Consider the following 18803-nt stretch of genomic DNA (forward strand, 5'->3'; position numbering starts at 1 on the left):
TTTTTTTGTTTGAATATATATAGAATATAAATCTATATACATATATGTATGTGTCTCTCTGTGTGTGTATCTATATATATGTATATGTGTATGTGTGTGTCTGTGTATAAATACATATATATATTTATATATACATATGTACATATATAAAGTCTATATAAGAATATTCTTGACTTTGATCTCTATAAAATGGTGTTTATATTTTATGAAAAAGAATTGGAGTTATTGATATGTCAATTTTTTGAAATAATTTGATTTCTTTAGTATTTGGACACAAACTAGTATAAAACATTTATTTAATAGACATTTCGAATTGAAAAAGTGTGAGAACATATATAACTTAGCTAAAAAGAATTTATCTAGATTATATGTTTGAACAAAATTAATTTTTAGACACTTTTACCCACACACACACACATAGATATATATATACATATATATACACACACACATATATATACATATACATTGTTGGATACAATTTATTAATTGTGTATTGGCTTTGATGTTACACAAATTCCATAATCATTATCATTCAGTATATGCCAAGCTCCCTTAGGTAGTGGAGATAGTTTCCTATGTCTACTGAGCACTCTTATGTTTGCCTAGTTTAGAAGAAAATGTTTGCCAAGTTCACTCGAGCGTCATAGGAAAAGATGTAGAAAGTGAGTGTTAACCAAGCTCACTTGGTCAATGAAGGAAAGTTGGATGGAACTAGTGCTAATCGAGCTCACTCTGTTGCCAAAGGATTTTCTCTAGGTTTTAGTGTTAACCGAGCTTCTATTGGTTAACAAAGGAAATCGTTTCTGATTTAGTTTCTACTGAGCTAGGTTGATTAATGAAGGATTTTTTTATTTTGGCATAATAAGCTTAATTGATTTAGCTATTGATTCCAACTGACTAAGGTGATGAATATTAATTATTCTAAGTTGTGTTTGAGTTGACTTGACAAAGTGGAAGATATAAGTATAAGGTCAAGTTGCAATTTCAAAGTGTGTGAATGAGTAATACATGAAGATGTTATTGGAGATTTAATGATGAGTAGAGGAAGCAGATTTGAAGGATAAGTAGAATATCCTTGCGAAGCAACAAAGCTATACTTGATCAGGAAGGATCAAGTACAAGCTAAAATAGAGATTCATAATCAGAAAATCAATTGCATTCAAATTAGGTAATCTCATTCTTACCCTCTAACCATTGTAGTAGTGATCTAAATCTCTTAATAGAGTTGGCTGAACAACTATTTGCAAATCCTCTAACAGGGTGGCAGTTCTATTGAATTGTCTCAAGACCTCTAACAAGGCTACTCCTAATAGGGTGATTAAATCCTCTAATAGGGTTACACCTAATAGTGTGTTTTGTAACCATTAATAGGGTTGGCTCCTACTAGGGCTCACTTTAGAAGAGTGAAAATAGTAACTAGTTGCAATTGGTGGTTTTTCCAAAAATTGGGTTTCCATGTTAAATCTTGGTGTCATATGTCTTCATGTTATTTTCTTTTATATGTTTACAACTCAATTAAAGTAATCATAATCATAGACAATGTCTAAAAGTCTATATGTTAAGCATTTACTGAGCTAATTTAGTTATTACCAAGTTACAACATTTTATGTGTGTTTACTGAGCTTCAGCAGTATTCAATGTTCAGTTTGTATTTTGTACTAACATTTAAAGGATCTGGGATTTATTTTAGTAGTAACTAATTCACCCATCCCCTCTCACTTACTCCTCTTATATTTCAAACAATTCATATCAAAGCTTTTGGTGCTTTCAAATAAGGTTTCAAGGTCCTAAGTTAAAGATTAGGATGTCTTACAAAAGAGAGATTCCCAAGCTGAATAAAGAAAATTTTGTAGCATGGCAAGGACTTATGAGGTTGCATCTAGCTACCATCAGCGATTTAGGTTACAAATATCTTAATGTTGAATAAAAAATTCCCACTGGATCTTTATCATTTGAAGATATTGCTAAAAAGAAGAATCATTATATCATGATGATTGATATTGCATCTACTCTCAATTATGCCAAATTTGATGAGGTAAAGGATTGAAAAATTTCTCATACAGTGTGAACCAAACTAAAAGATATCTATGGAGGAGATGACAATGTAAGAAGAGCCAAAGCAGAAAGTCTTAGAGAATAATTTGATCAAATGAGAATGAGAGAAGATGAAAACATTAAAAAATATGTGGAAAGAATCAAGGCCAATGTAAGTGCAATCAAAGCATCTAAAGGAGACATTAAGGAGACTCAGAACTCTTCTTCCTATTTATGAAATTAGAGTGTCTGCTATTCAGGAAATGAGATGTGATCCAAATAACAAACTAGGCTTGGATGCTCTAGTAGGAAGATTGACAACTTTTAAACTAGACAACTATGATAACTATGTTCCTGCTTCAAAAAATATTGAATTTGTATTTAAAGCTAAACTCTCACTCAAAGAAAAGGGTAGGAAATCAAAGTCTAGTAAATCAAGAAGTGAAGAAGTAGGAACATCAAAAGAAATTTTAGATAGTGATCTTGAAGTTTTTGAAGCCCTAAGTTTGCAAGGAAGTATTCCAAAGGAAGAGGAAAGTACAAAGGTAAAGTTCCTCTAATCTATTTTTCTTGTGAAGAAGTTGGTCACATTGCTGCTAGGTGTCAAAATAAGGAAATCAAGGATGAGAAGAAAGAAATAAGTGTAAAAGTAGGAAGGACTCCAAGAACTACAAGGACAAAGGTAAGAAATCTTTTTTTATAGCTAAAGATTCTGATAACAGTGAAGATGAAATGGTATACATTGTTGTAAAAGATGAATCTGATGATGAAGGGGATAAGATGGCACTTATCTCTCATATTAGAAAAAATAATATATGGATTATTAATAGTGGCTATTTATATCATATGAATAGAGACAAAATAAAATTTGAGCACATGGAATATTATGATGGAGGTAGTCTAAGATTAGCAAACAATGAACCTTGTAACATAAAAGGAAAAGGATGTATTTCATTGACTAAAGAACTTGTATGTGACAATGCTTATTGGGTTGAAGGACTAAAGCATAATCTACTAAGCATGGCACAATTGAATAACATTGGATTCAAGGTAGAATTCATGAATGGACAGGCCAAACTATTAGATGGAAAAGGAAATCTAGTTGGATCTGGCAAGCAAACAAAAGATAATCTATTTTATCTTGATCTCAGTGATTGTTTATGTTTTATTGCTCAAGTAGAAGAAAGTTGGTTATGGAAAAAAAGGCTATGTCATGTAAACTTTGATAATTTGGTTAAGATAAGAAAATCTAGAAGAGGAAGATGTATTCCTAGTTTGAAGAAGCTTGATATGGGTATATGCAAGAATTGCCAAATTGGTAAGATGGGAAAGACTAGCTTCAAAAGCAAAAACTATCAGTTAGAAGAAGTTCTAGAAATTGTTCATACATATTTATGTGGACCTATTGGGATAGAAAGCTATAGTGGAGAAATTTTTTTCATTTTTTTTATTGATGACTATTCTAGAATGGTGATAGTAATGTATCTAAAAGAAAAATCAGAAGCCTTTCAAAAATTTAAGTGGTATCTAGCAAGAGTAGAAAAGGAAACTGGAAAGAGGTTGAAATGATTAATATAAAACATAGGTGGTGAATTCACCTCCCATGAATTCAATAATTTCTACATTGAAATAAAGCATGCAAATGTTTGAATTTTTCTACTCACAAAATTATAGAAAGTGCATATGTCAAAATTGATGAGTTTGCAAAAAAGAGTGAAGAAGAAAGCAACAAGTAGCCCAAAGATTACACAAGATTTGTTTATTGTGAACCTAATACCTTGCCAAATCTATCTGAGAGAAAAGAAATTTCATCTTTTGACTCCCCATAATTCTCAATAATTGCTGAGTTACTAACAGTACAACCTGAGTTACAACCTTAAGGACCCGAGTCACAATCAGAGGCTACTGAGCTAGTTCAAACTGAGCCTAATGGATGCAAGTCACAAATAGGACCCGGGCTTGAAACTGAAACTCAAGATCAAGATGGTGGAACTCATTCAAAGACCAAAGACCCTGTGTTAGCAAGATATGTTAGAAGGTATCATGCACCTGATCAAATAATTGGAGACAAATCAGATGGAACAATGACAAGAGGAAAATTAAAAGGTACATGTTTACTTGTTGAATTTGAACCTAGAAGTGTTAAAGATGCTTTGGAGAATGAAAGTTGGATTGAAGAAATGAATGAAGAGATAGAACAAATAGAAAAGAACAAAACTTGGACTCTTGTTCCTAGACCCAAGGATAAAAAATGTAATTGGTACAAAGTGGGTATTCAGAAATGAGCTGAATGAAGATGAAAAAGTTTCAAGAAACAAAGCAAGATTTGTGTGCAAAGTTTATTCTCAAGAAGAAGGTATTGACTATAGTGAGACTTTTTCTCTTGTAGCAAGACTAGAAGGTGTTAGAACTTTACTAGCATATGCAATACATAAGGGATTTAAAGTATATCAAATGGATGTTAAATCTGCATTCTTGAATGGAACTATTGATGAGGAAGTCTATATTGAACAACTAGAAGATTTCATAGATCCTTAAAAAAGGGACATGGTCTAAAAATTACACAAAGTATTATAAAATCTCAAGCAAGCTCCCAAAGCTTGCTATGAAAGACTTCATAATTACTTCAAGGTATAGATTGGGTTTCAAAGGACAAATGATATTAGTAGTTTATATATCAAGGAAGGACCAAACAAGAAGATTGTGTTGGCAACAATATTTTTTTACGATACTCTATTTAAAGGAAATGATGACTCATGTAAAGCATTTTCAGAAGAAATGAGTAAAGAATTTGAAATGTCCATGTTTGGTGAATAAAAAATATTTTTTGATTGCAGATACAATAGAATAAAAATGGTATCTACATCACTCAATCTATGCATATCAAGGAGATACTAAAGAAATTTGGAATGGAAGATTCAAGACCAGTTGGAACCCCTATGTCTACTGGACATGAGCTCTCCAAAAATGATGATTCCAAAGAAGTAGATTAGACCACATACAAATCAATGATTGGAAAATTGTAGTATGTAGTACACACAAGGAAAGATTCTCAAAAAATCCTAAGGAAAATCACATGATGGAAATCAAAACAATTATGAGATATCTGAAAGGTGTTGAAGACTATGGTTTATGGTATAAACTTGGAGGCAATTTAGACTTGAAAGTATTTACTGATGCTAATTGGGAAGGAAGTATTGATGATGGAAAAAGTACTAGCGGAGGAGCATTCTTCCTTGGTAAAAGATTGATATCTTGGACAAGTAAGAAACAAAATTGTACATCTCAATCGACAACAGAGATAGAATATGTAGCACCAATAGTCAATTATTGTAGCATTGTTTGGTTCAAACAACTATTGGAAGGAATGAAGGTAGAGATCAAAGATCCAGTAGTCATATATTGTGATAACACAAGTGCAATCAATATATCAAAAAATCTAGTAATGCATTCCAAAACATAGCATATTGCTATAAAATATCACTTCTTAAGAGAATTGCTGCAAGAAAAAGAAGTCTAATTGGAATATGTGACTACAAAGGAATATATTGTAGACATATTCACAACGCCACTACCTAAGGATGCATTTTTGTATCTAAGAGGTAATCTAGGGGTCATTCCCCTATCTAAAATTCACTAAATGAAGTTTAGTGATACATCAACTGGAACCTATTGAAGACCAATTAGTTGGTGTAGGATTAGCAAAGGGCATATTGCAAATGAATCAGTACTTAAGGTACATTGGTATTTATAGAGTTATTTTCTTTGGCATGTGTTGTCAAAGAGGGAGAAGTTTAATATCATATCTTTGAGAAATTTTTGGAACTAGAATGAAGTAAGGAACCAAAGAGAGAGAAGGTTTCCAAAGAAGAATTTTGTTGAAAGAGGGAGAAAGTTATAAATGAACTTGGTAGTAGTTGTTGTAGACTGAATCCAGTGAAAGGAAGAGCTCATACTGATAGGGGGAGTTCTCAAGTCTAAATCCAAAATTTCATTATGCTATGACATGTTGTGCTGCCATCAATGCCAAAGAGGGATATTTTTGGATACAATTTATTAATTTTGTATTGCCTTTAATTTTACACAAATTTCATAATCATTATCAATTAGTATATGCCAAGCTCACTTAGGCAGTGAAGACAATTTTTTGTTTCTATCGAACATTGGTGTGTTTGCCTAGTTTAGAAGGCAGTGTCTACCAAGTTCACTCAAGCGTTAAAGGAAAAGATGTAGAAAGTGAGTGTTAACTAAGATCACTTAGTTAATGAAGGAAAGTTGGATGGAACCAGTGCCAACCGAGCTCACTTAGTTGCCAAAGGATTTTCACAATTTTGTAGTCTTAACTAAGCTTCTATTGGTTAACAAGGAATTCATTTTTAAGTTAGTTTCTACTGAGCTAAGTTGGCTAATGAAGGCTATTCTTATTTTGGGATAATAAGCCTAATTGATTTATCTATTGATTCAAGCCAGCTAAGGTGATGATTATTAATTATTCTAAGTTGTATTTGAGCCAACTTGACAAAGTGGAAGATATAAGTATAAGGTAAAGTTACGATTTCAAAGTGTGTGAATGAGTAATAAATGAAGATTTTGTTGAAGATTTAATGATGAGAAAAGGAAGCAAATTTGAAGGATAAGCATAATATCCTTGTGAAGAAGCAAATCTATATTTGATCAAGAAGGATCAAGTACAAGCCATAATAGAGATCTATAATCAAAAAATTAGTTGCATTCAAATCAAGTCATCTCATTGTTACTCTCTAACCATTGTAACAGTGATCTGAATCTCTTAATAGAGTTGGCTTAACAAATATTTAAAAATCATCTAACAAGGCGGTAGTTCTATTGAATTGTCTCAAGACCTCTAACAAGGCCACTCCTAATAGGGTGATTAAATCCTTTAATAAGGTCACACCTAACAGTGTGTTTTGTAACCTTTAAGAGAGTTGGCTCCTAATAGGGCTCACTGCAGAAGAGTGAAAATGGTAACTAGTTGCAATTGGTGTTTTTTTCCAAATTAGATTTCCACGTTAAATCTTGGTGTCATATGTGCTCATGTTATTTTCTTTTATATGTTTGCAACTCAATTAAAGTAATGGTAATCACAAACAACATCAAAAATTCTATATGTTAAGAATTTACTGAGCTAATTCAGTTATTACTGAGTTACAACATTTTATGTGTGTTTACCAAGCTTCAACAGTATTTAGTTTTCATTTTGTATTATAATATGTATATATGTATGTATATGTATATATATGTATACATATCTATGTGTGTGTGTATGGGTAAAAGTGTCTAAAAATCAATTTTATTCAAATATATAATCTAGATAAATTCTTTTTAGCTAAATTATTTATGTTCTCACACTTTTTCAAATGGAAATGTCTATTAAATGAATGTTTTATACTAGTTTGTGTCCAAATACTAAAGAAATCAAATTATTTTACAAAACTAACATTTCAATAACTCTAACTCTTTTTCATAAAATATAAACACAGTTTTATAGAAATTAAAGTCAAGAATGTTCTTATATAGAATTTATAGTGTTTTAATTAGATATAGTATATTGTAATTAAAACATACTGCAACTATGCATTTTAACACTCTAGAAGATGTTGATCTTGAGAAAGAAAAAAATAGTAAGTCAAGTCAATTTTTATTTAAAAAAGTATATTAAATATTCTTCTAGAATGTATTTTATTTTGTTTACAATAGATTTTTTTTGAAAAAAATTGGTGGGCGATGAGAACTATCAACTTTAGGTGACTTGAAATTTGAATTGTTATAAAAGAGAAATTATAAGTAAAAACATAATTTTTATTTTTCATTGATCTAGCTATATATTTAATCTATAACATAGTTTGAGATAAAAGGGAAAAATATTGATTTCCATATAGTTTTGTTGTCGGAACAAGACCCATAATTTTTCAACATTTATGAAGAACTAAAAAAACATCCTTAAAAATTTGGAAAATATATCAACTTTTATTTCAAATAATCACCCTAAAGTTCATCCATTTCTACATATTTCATTAGTTCACTTAATTTTTAAATTTTAAACAATAATACCCATTTTATGTCATTGAAGTCGGATAATTATACTTTTACTAGTCTTTTTCCTTTACAAAAGGGTCGCACAAGTTTTTTATTTTACCCATATATATAAATATACATACATATCTATACATTTATACATAATTGAATGCTAGGTCAATCCCAATATGATGTAGAAGCATCGCATGTTGGCTTGTAATATGACACTTTTTGTTCATTCTCATAGTTATTTTTGAGTGCCAGTTACTGCAAAGTGCTAGTTACTATCAAGTTCCAGTTATTATCGAGTTTTCTAGTGTTTTCTAAGTATGCCTTCATGTGATGAGTGAGCCTAATATTTATTGATGCTCAGTTCCTTATTTCACTAAGGTTGTCATGATTGGTTCTTAGCATGAGCTGACTTACACATTTAATTTGGATCGCAAACTTAATGATATGATCTTGTCTAGGGAAGAGTGTAGACTATTTCGTGGTCAAATTTTCTATTATGTAATGGCCTATAGAGAATCTTGTGTAAGAAATTTTGAGAAGTATAGGTAAAGGTATTTGATTTAATTTAGACATAACTTAGAGGCTTAGAGATTCAAAGAAGATATTTTTGGAATTGCAAATTTCAAGTTGTATTGTAGATCTTGAAGTTATATTTTGTATCTGGTCATAACCAAATAGGCCTTATAGTTATGCATGTATGTCAATATCTTGTCGATATCTTGATGAATCAATAAAAGTGTTTTGTTCTCTCTCTCTCTCCCTAATGTTGTTCTCTATGTCTTTTCTTTCATTGTGTTTACTCAGCAAGGTCTTCGAATAGTTAGGTGTGCCTTTAGCCCTAGCTATTTAATCCCTCCTTTCTTTAGGTGGTATCCGAGCTAGGTTCATCCTTGTGGAGATTGGATCATGTGGAACCCTAAGTAAAATTTGGTTGTAGGGTTACAAATCTAAAAATTTGACCTATAACTTGTAGAGGGTTACAATCTTGTAGGAACCTATTTGTAAAGATGGTTTGAGGTAGAGGAAATGCTAACACTACTATTATGGACATGTTTAGACAAATTGCAACTAGACTAGATGTTGTGGAGATAGCCCAGAGGAGAGGAACACATCTTGATGATGTGAGAAATGATGAGGCAATGTCACCAAACCCTAGTCTAGAACTTGAAGAAGATCAAGATGAGGAAAGATTGTTAAGAGTATTGTCTAGGGCACATTCAAAGCTTGTTGTAGAAGTTGTTCCTTATGATGGAAAATTTCACACCAATGCTATGTTGGATTGGATCTCTAATATGTAGAATTTTTTTGAGTTTGAAAAAACTCGTGATAATAGGAAGGTAAAAATTGCAGTCACTATGTTGAAAGGTCATGCCTCATTGTGGTGGGAGCATTTGAAAACTAATAGACAAAGAAGAGGAAAGGAAATGATAAGGAGTTGGCTAAAAATGGTGAACAAAGTGAATAAGAAGCTCCTTCTTGTTGATTACCAAGTTATCTTGTTGAGAAAGCTACAAAATTTGAAACAAAAGGACATGACTGTGAAAGTGTATACTAAGGAATTCTATATATTGGACATCAAATCTAGACATGTGGATGATGAGGTTGAGAAAGTTGCAAGGTATCTAAATGGATTACAATTTGGAATTCAAGATGAGATAAGTTTTCTGTAATTAGAAAGTGTGGAAGAAGCATACCAATATGCCTTGAAAGGTGAGGAGATCTTGGCAAAGAAACATGAACAAAGAAAAAGAGGTAAAGGTGGTAGATTTTAGAGAGGGAGAGGTAAATCTTATGGAGAAGGTGGGAGATCTAACAATTTTGTCCAAGATAAGGGAAAATCTGAGTGAAAAAATGATGACAAGGTCATGACTAAATGGAAAGGTGGTAATTATTGTTGGAATTCTTTAAAAAAACCTAAGAGAAGGGGTGAATTAGTTATCCAAGCTCTAGATGTACAAATAAAAGTTTTTATAGCTTAGTTAAACCATATGCATAAAACCTTATCATGTATGCGTCCATTAGATCATACAATGATTAAACTTTTTAGGTTACTATCATATGTCGAAACATGTTTACAGAAATGTAAATATAGATTCAATAACACATTTGACACATGCATTTTACATGGAAGCCCAGTTTGGGAAAAAACACTAGTAACATGCTACTAATTATCACTCTTTTGAAGTGATGCCCTGTGAAAGGCCAACCTTGTTAAAAGTTGGAATACACATTGTTAAATGTGACCTAGTTAGAGGATTTCAATCACCCTATTAGGAGTGAGCCTTGTTAGAGGAATTTAGATCATTCACTTTGAATGTCACCCAATTAAAGGATTTACAAACGATTTTTTGATTAACCTTAATCCAAAGGAATTACCCTAGACTAATACAATGACTAGAAGTAATAAGGCTTGATCTGATAACAAATTACAACTCACTTGCAGATTATAGATCTTTGTTTTAGTCCTCCATTCTCCTCGGCTTTCACACACTTCATCTCTGTTAGCTTGTTCACCCTTCAAGAATTCATACACTTAAGCCTTCTTGGTTTTCTTGCTAATAAAAATCTCTTCTGTTTGACCTTTGAATGAACCAATACCCTAGAATCCTTTTCTTCCTCAAGTTCTCACACATGAAAATATTTTCTTTCGACCAACTCTATTTATAAATAGAGATTTAAGATCTTTTGTTGTTTCACCATAATCATCCATTTTAGGGTTAGATAGGATTAGGTAGGATACAATGAATCTACCCATTTTTCCATTTGGTTCCTCTAGAAACTTCTTCTTTAATCCCCCTTAAATTACCCTCAAAATGGTTTACCTTGAATTTTTTGCCACTAGCTCATCATACTTATCTTCCACATGCTTCACACAATTCAAAAAAAAAAAAAAATCAGATCAAATTTATCAAATCTATGATTTAACATGAAGATTGGCACTTGACATTAATATGTTGTTACTCAATTTCCACATTTTTCTTCTACTCGTCTTCAACTATATAACATGACAAACGCTAAAGTTTACTAGTGCTCAACATCAACTAGACTTCACTTAGCTTGCACTATGTTCACTTGGCATATAATGAATCTTTACTTTTCTTGGCTCCAACTATTTTTTTGTTTTCTTGCACTAACTTTTCTTAGTACGTACTTTGCACTTGGTCAATCTTGGTAGACACAATTCTTCTTCCTTGTTCTTCTAAACTTAATCAATGTATCCAAACTTTGCATCCTTAAGTAGATAATCAATACACTATGTCATCACTATCTTAACTAATCTTTGTACTCATTTTTCATACCATAACTTAACCTTTCCTCTACATGCTCTTATTATCAGATTTGATCAAATCATCTTCGTCAATCAAATAAATGATAGTGCTCAAATCAACTAAGTAGTTGTCTTTCCAAAAAGTAGTAATTTTGACATTAGTAACAAAAAAATTATTTTTCTATTACAGATTCTTCACTTCAAAACAATCTCATATCAACAATCTCCCTCTTTGGCATTGATGGAAAACTAATACTAGCAACAATACCAAAAAGAAAATAATTCCTTGTATTTAAATATCTCCCTCTACTAGCACCTTTCATCTTCTATATAGGCTAAACAATTCTATTATGATCAATAGACAATCAACTCTTCCTTATGACTCTCTTCAGCTATCATCTTACAAGGCTTCTCCCTCTGACTTTCTCTATCTCCCTCTAACTAGGTAGATGCATTTATTTTGGCTATTTCTTCCTCTTTAATAAACTTTAGGCACACTATCTCTCTCTGAGTAGATATTTTATATTCTATCTCCTTCTAAAGCATCTCTCCCTTTGTTCTATTTAGTATTCTCATTTCTATATATTCTCCCTCTTTGAAAATAATGACAAATACTTGTCATCTCCATATCTAGATATTAACAAATTTAGTGTCTCCCTATGTCACCTCACTTGTGACTATATATCAGCTAGTTTTAGCTCCATCATTACTTTAGGCAGTTCCTAAGAAAATATCCACTACACCAAGTTCTAAAATACAAAATTCATCTTGGTTGATGCAGGGGACTACCCATGCTTCTTAAGTAGCTTTGGATAGGGGTATCACCCCTAGTTTACCTCTTAGTTACTCATAAGCATCCTTAGGTAATGCTTTGTGAAGATATCAATATTTTCTCTTTTGTATTCACATATTCCATCTTCACTTCTTTGTCTTGAACTAACTCTCTTAAGTAATGATACTTTGTTTCAATATTCTTAGTCTTTGTGTGCATCACAGGGTTATTTCATAGGTTCAATGATTTCTTCCTTCATACCTTTGAGTATCTGTTTGATCCATACAATGTTTGTATAATTTAAACTGCAGCAACCACATATTCAGCTTTAGTAGTAGATTGAGATATGCAATTTTGTTTCTTGTTGGTCTAGGTGACCAACCTCTTTCCTAAAAAAATTTTTCCTCCACTAGTGCTCTTTCTGTCATCAATGTTTCCAACCCAATCAGCATCAGTGTAGGCTCCCAACTCCAACTTTTCATTTTTTCATGTAGTATAGACCATATTCTTCTATTCCTTTTAGATATCTCATTATTATCTTAACAACCATCCAATGATTCTCCTTAGGATTAGTAGAGAATCTTGAAACTATCCCAATAGATAATGCAATGTCAAGTCTTCCATGTACTATGTATTGCAATTTACCAATCATAGACCTACATAATGTCTGATTCACATCAGCTGAATCATCATACTTTGACAACTTGTGTCTTGTTATCATAGGTGTGCTAGCTAGTTTTGAATCTTTCAGTCCAAAAAATTTAAATATTTCCTTCACATACTTAGGTTGAGTGATGTATATACCATATTTCATCTGATATACTTGCAAACCAAAAAAGAACTTGATCTCTCCAAGCATAGACATATCAAATTCTTTATTTATTTATTTGTAAATGCCTTACATAATCCATCTTGACCTCCAAATATGATATCATCAACAAAAATATTAGCTAGTAGAATACATTTACCTCCTTTTGTCTTCAAGTACAGATTACTATTATCACTAGTCCTCTCAAATCCAATCTTCACAAGATAATTGTGAAGCCTTTTATATCATGCTCTTTGGGCTTTCTTTAAACCAAATAAAACTTTGTGTAGTCTACATACCATTTTCTTGTTGTTATCATGAAAGAATTCTTTTGCCTATTCTATATAGACCTCTTCTTCTAATATGTCATTTAGAGATGTTGACTTCACAACCATTTGGTAAACTTTAAAACCTTTATATGTTGAGTAAGCAAGTAGAGTTCTTACTTTTTCCAATCTTGCAATAGGGGAAAGTATTTCTCCATAGTTTATCCCTTCTTCTTGTGCATACCCTTTGCACACTAAGCTTGCCTTATTCCTTGTAACTTCACCATTTTCATCTAACTTGTTTCTATACACCCACTTGGTTCCAATCACATTCTTTTCATCTAGTCTAGGAAATAGAGTCTGTGTCTTATTCTTCTCAATCTTTTCAATCTCTTCTTTCATGACTTTACTCCATTCCACATTTTCTAAGGCATGTTTCACTGACTTAGCTTCATGCATTTTTAGAAAATGTGTATTTCTTCTCAGCTTGTTCCTTATCATGGGTCTAGCATCTCTAACTCCAATAATTTATTCAGCAAGGTGATGTCTTTTGACATACTTTGACAATCTTGGTTCTACTCTACTTTCCTCATTAGATTTGTTAACTTTTGAAACACTATGTACTTCTCTATCTGGTAATTCAACATCTCTTTCATGTACACTAATCTCAAAATTAGAATGTGCCTCAACATTAGTCTACAACTCGACTCTTGATTGTAGCTTAGTTCCTAAATGCAACTCAAAATTCATTGTATGTGACTCAGTAATCACTGAAACTTAAAATTAATTTGCAACTTAATTTACAACATCCTCATTAGTGGGCATACCTTCATAAAAGTATACAAAAGATTTGTATTCCTTTGGTTCCTTCATAGGCTCAGCCTCATGTACCTCTACATATTCATCAAACTTCACATTTTTACTTTCCACAATTTTTTTAGTGTTAGTATTTAAACACTTATAAGCTTTACTTCTTATGAAATAGCCAAGTAATATACCTTCTTCACTTTTAGCATCTAATTTACCATTTCTAAAATCTTTAAGAATATAACACTTGCTTCCAAATATATAAAATATTTTACATTAGGTGAGTATCCATACCATAATTCAAAAGGTGGTGAATGAGTGCCTTTCTTGACTTACACATGGCTCAAGGTATAGACAGTTGTACTTACAACCTCTCTCCAGTATTTCAAAACAACATTCTTGTCCATAATGAGTGTCACAACATAGTCCATTATAGATATGTTCCTCCTTTTAACAATTCCATTTTGTGGAGGGATCCTACATGTAGATGTCTATCTTTTGATTCCTCTGTCATTAAAAAATATCTCAAACTTATTTGATGCAAATTATCCACCTCTATCATATCTCAAACATTTTAGGCTTTTGCCTATCTCCTTCTCAACTCTTTCTAAGTACCACTTAAACATTTGAAAAGAATCATATTTTTATTTCAAAAACATAACTGCCATCAACCTAGAATAATCACCAACGAATGCATAATGTATTTTTCACCCTTGTATCTTTACACTTCAATTAATCCACACAAATTGGTATGAACACTCTCCAAAATTCCTTTAGAGATGTGAGTCTTACTATTAAAACTAGATTTTTTCATCTTGGCTAACTGACATTGTTTAACTTGTTTCTTCAATTTAGAAAAACCTCTGACTCTACTCATGTTATTGATACTAGTAACCAAGTTATCAAAACTAACATGACATAACCTCTTGTACCATAACCACACATCATCAAACTCTACAACAAGACAAGTAGCATCATTCATATCAAGATAAAATAGATTACCTCTAGTTTGATCACATTTTCCAATTATTTTCCCTTTAGTTTCATATATCTTAGCTATCTTGTTCTCAAACTCAACCTTGCAACCTATACTATTTAGATGTGACACACCCAAAAATTTATAGTTAATTCTAACATAATAAGCATTGTCACACAAAATTGTTTCTATGAATTTGATAGATCCTTTTGCTTTTATTAGATAAGCTACATCATTACCAAACCTTACATTATTTCCATCATAATAATTTAGGGTAATGAACTTACTTTTATCTCTAGTCATATGTTGTGGACATCCACTATCAATAATCCTACTCACTCTTGTTTATATAAGACACTAGTGTAGTTGCCTCATCCTCATTAGATCCATCCTCCATTACAACACACACCACTTCACCATCATGATCATGAAATCCATCTTTGGTTTCCTCTTCTACAATGTAGCAAGACTTCTTTCCTTTGTCTTTATAATCTTTTTTGTCCCCATCTTTGTTATTTTTGTATTTGTTACCACTCCTATTGTTGTTCTTCTCTACACATCTAGCAGAAATATGACCAACCTTGTTGCAATTAAAAAACATGATAGGTAACTTATCTTTAAATTTTCCTTTGCCTCTTTGAAATCTCCTTGCTAGTAGTACTTCAAGATGTTCTACATCCTCCTTATCTGTGTCACTATCACTAGAAACATATTTGACCTTTCTTTTTCTCTCTTTAGGCTCCTTAAATGACAACTTAGCTTTGAAAGCATATTCAACATTTTGAGGTTTGAAATTATCAAAATCAGAGAGCTCAAAGGAAGTGAGCCTATCTACGAAACCTTCAAGAGTCAGATTAGAACTTGATATACATCTCAATTCTTGTATGGTAAAAATTCTAATAGCATAGATGGGTAGTAGTGTTCTTAGTACTTTACTCAATATAGTATCATCATCAATAATACCATTATCTCCTCTTATAGCATTAACAACATCTTTTATTCTAGAGCAATATGAGCAACATTCTCACCTTCTTGCATCCTCACATCATCAAACTTACCTATAAGACTACCAAATTTGGCTCTAAAAACATTTGTATCTCCTCCATAAATAGTGTGAAGAGTATTCCCCATCTTCTTTATAGAATTACAACCCTTGATATCATCAAACTAAGCATAACTTACAGCAAAGGCAATCTCCAACATTGCTTGATTGTGTTCTTTCCTTTTTTTAGATCATCAATAGTTGGGGCTACAATAGGATCAACTTGCTTAGTGATAATGGTAGATTGTGCATGGTCTCGAAGACCTTCTAGGTGTAGATTCATTAAAATTTTCCATGCATGTAAGTTTCCCTTGTTAAGCTCAAGTAACTCTCATTTTGAATTTTTGATCTTTTTACTTCTAGTACCTTAAAACTAGTCCTCTTTAAGCACACAACTCTTATACAAATTTTTGTAATTCTTTAGTATAACTAAGAGGAGTGAGGGTGAATTAGATATCCAAGGTCCATATGTACAATTAAAACTTTCCATAGCTTAGTGAACCCATATCCACAAAACCTTATCATGCATGCATCCATTAGATCATATAATGCTTAAACTTTGTAGGTTACTATCCTAGGTCAAAACATCTTTGCAAAAATGTAAACATGAAACATAACAAATTCAATAACACATTTGACACATGGATTTTACATAGAAACCTAATTTGGGAAAAACCACTAGTAACATGCTACTAATTCTCACTCTTTTAAAGTGATGCCATGTGAAAGGCCAACCCTATTAAAGGTTACAATATATACTATTAAATGTGACTTGGTTAAAGGATTTCAATCACCCTATTAGGAGTGATCCTTGTTAGAGGACTTTAAATCATTCACTTGGAATGTCACCTAATTAAAGGATTTACAGATGACTATTAGGTCAAAATTAATCCAAAAGATTTATCCTAGACTGATACAATGACTAGAAAGTAATAGTAAGGCTTAATCTAATAACAAATTACAACTCACTTGTAGATTATAGATCTTAGTTTCAATCCTCCAAATTTCTTGGCTTTCACACACTTTAGCTCCAATAGCTTGTTCACCCTTCAAGTATTCATACACTTAAGCCCTCTTTCTTTACTTTCCAAAAGAAGTCTCTTTTGTTTAGCCACTAAATGAAGCACTACCCTAGACTCTTTATCTTCCTTAGGTTCTCAAACATGAAAACCTTTTCTTTTGATCATATCTCTCTATAAATAGAGATTTAAGAGCTTTTGTTGTTTCACCATAATTGTCCATTTTAGGGTTAGGTAGGATTAGCAAGGATATAATGAATCTACCCACTTTTCCATTTGGTTCCTCTAGACACTTCTTCTTCAATCCTCCTTGACTTCATCTAAAAATTGTTTATCTTGAATTCTATGCCACCATCTCATCATAGTTATCTTCCACATGCTTCACACAATTCATGAAAATAGAAAAGTCAGTTCAGATTCATCAAATCTATGATTTAACATGAATACTGGCACTTGAGATCAATATGTTGTTACTCAGCTTTCATACTATTCTTCCACTCATCTTCAACTAGATAGCTCAGTAAACAGTAAAGTTTATTGGTGCTCAACATCAACTAAACTCTAGTGGGCTTACATTAAGTTCACTCGACATACAATGAATCTTCACTTTGCTTGGCTCCAATTGGTTTTTTGCTCTACTTGCACTAACTTTTCTTAACACCTCCTATGCACTCAATCAAGCTTGGTAGCCATAATTATTCTTACTTGTTCTTCTAGACTTAATCAGTGTATCCAACCTTTGCATCCTTAAGCAGATAATCAATAGACTATGTCATCACTATCTTAACTAATCTTTGTACTCATTTTTCATACCATAACTCAACCTTTCCTCTAGGTTCTCTTCTTGTCACATTTGATCAAATCCTCTTCATCAATCAAACAAATAATATTACTTAAATCAAATAAGTATTTGTCTTACCAACAAGTAGTAGTTTTTACAAAAATGACAAAAAATGATTGTTCTATTGTAGATTCTACACTTTAAAACAATCTCATATCAACAATTCTTACCGAGGAGGTACTAGTCCTTACCAAGGAAGAGGTAATCTAGAGGTGGTTTTTGTGGTAATTATTTTAGATGTGGTAAAGAAGAATATAGATCCTTTAAGTGTAGATCCTCTGATTTGAATGAACAAGATAACATAAATGATGTAATTCAAGGAGACTATAAGGGTTCATCAAGTGGAATTGAGGCTAGAAAAAATATGACTGTGAGAAGAACTTTGTCTAATAAGGTAATTGATGAGGAACCTTTCCTAAGGAGAAGTCATTTCAAGACTAGATGTAAGATGGCTGGAAAATGCTATAAATTGATCATTGGCAGTGAAATTTCAAAAAATTTGGCATCAAAAGAGCTAATTACCAAGTTGTAGTTTGAGTGGCTGAAGCATCCTAAACCCTATCATATTTTATGGATCAGGGATGAGCATAAGATATTGATAAGTGGGCAATGTGTTAAGAGGTTCAAGATTAGATATTACTTTGATGAAGTTTTGTGAGATATTATGCCTATGTATTATTATCATATTCTATTGGGTAGACCTTGGAAATATGATAGATATGCTATGCATGATAGGATATTCAATCAATATACTCTTTGGGTTAATGGAAGAATGAAAGTATTGTTGCCTTTGATTGAGTCTCATGATGAGATAAATTATACTATTATGAGAATTTGCATGGTGAATGGAAAGAAATTTGAAAAAGAAATAAAAAGGAAGCAATTTTTTTTTCTATAATTCCTTAGGGACCAAATTTTG

Source organism: Cupressus sempervirens, chromosome 8 (genome assembly GCF_028749045.1).
Source record: "Cupressus sempervirens isolate cs-2001-9-10 chromosome 8, ASM2874904v1, whole genome shotgun sequence".
Lineage (NCBI taxonomy): Eukaryota > Viridiplantae > Streptophyta > Pinopsida > Cupressales > Cupressaceae > Cupressus > Cupressus sempervirens.